The following is a 1,547-nucleotide window of genomic DNA, read 5'->3' on the forward strand; positions in this document are numbered from 1 at the left end:
AATCATTGTTCCACATTTAATCTATTGCATTGATGTTTGGGGGAAAGCGTGTAAAACATTTACAAAGTCTATTTTTATTTTACAGAAAAGAGCTATAAGAATTATCACCAGAAATCATTACTGTCACCCATCAAGCACATTATTTTATCAACTGAAGTTATTGAAGTTCCATGATTTGGTAGATTACAGTATTTTATCAGTTATGTATAGGGCTCAAAATAACACATTACCATTAAATATCCAAATAAATTTTGTTAAAAGACAAAGTTGTTACAATCTTAAGGGGATAGAGATATTTGTCAAACCAAAATTCAGAACTAGTCTGAAGGGAAGGTCTACCTCAATCCAAGGAGTTGGATTGTGGAATGTTCTAGAGATTGATGTAAAAAATGCCAATCAATGTGTACATTTAAGAAAAAGATCAAAGCTGGATTGTTAAAATATATATATATATAAAGTAGCTTAGTGTGTTTTGTATTAGAGTTAGAAAAATTAGAAAGAGTTATTCATTTTGTTCTGTTACTTGAAGATTATTATCATTGAACATATTGTTTGAAAAAAGGGGCAGGTAGAATAAGATTTTTTCTTCTTTCTGCTGCCTTTCATTTTAAATCTCTTGTATTTTTTTTAAAGTTTATGAAATTGTTTGTTTTTTTAAAACAAATAAACTTTATACCAGTTACCAGATTACCAACGTATGCCAGAAACCTACCGCGCTGTAGGCAGGTCCAGTTTAGAGATAAGAGATCAACACATGCCCAAAAACTTAAAAAGATGCTGGGAAATTAACAGCTATATTCCTATATCTTATGAGCACGCAGAACGTATAGACAACAAAAACTAAATATTTATTTTTATTAATTATATGCACACAAAAACATGCATATTATGAATAAAACACACTTTAACTACAGCAAGAACAAATAAGTACCTGCACAACAAGCAAAATTTTGAGCACACTTAAATTTCACAGCAATTGTGGGATAAAAAAAAACACACACAAGAAGCTTTAAATGGTCCGATAAATATTTGGGAGCCTGACCATGAAGTGCCCTGAAAGTTAGGACCAAAATTTTAAAATGACTCCTGAAATGCACGGGGAGCCAATGCAGAGAGGCCAGAACAGGAGTTCTGTGGGTTCTAGTTAGCAGCCGTGCTGCAGCGTTCTGCACAGATTGAAGGCGAGCTAGGGAAGGTTTATTCAGACCCGTTAAAAGTCTGTTACAGTAATCTAAAAGAGAAGAAATAAAAGCATGAACAATCATCTCCTTCTGTGATACCATACATCGTAGTTTTGAAATGTTTCTTAAATGCTAAAAACAATTTCTAACTAACGATTTACAATGACCGTCCAAAGATAAAGAACTATCAAAGTCGACACCCAAATTTCTGAGATTATTATTTACCGAAGGATTTAAAAACGTAAGATCCCGCCTGATAACTGGGATTTTATCATCAGGGGCAGTAATGAGAGTCTCAGTTTTGTTTGCATTTAACTGCAGGTAGTTGTCATTCAGCCATGTTTTGATCTCTTAACAGTTTCTGAG

This window comes from Nematolebias whitei, chromosome 1, assembly GCF_014905685.2.
Source record: "Nematolebias whitei isolate Nwh7 chromosome 1, NemWhi1, whole genome shotgun sequence".
In the NCBI taxonomy this organism is placed as follows: Eukaryota; Metazoa; Chordata; class Actinopteri; order Cyprinodontiformes; family Rivulidae; genus Nematolebias; species Nematolebias whitei.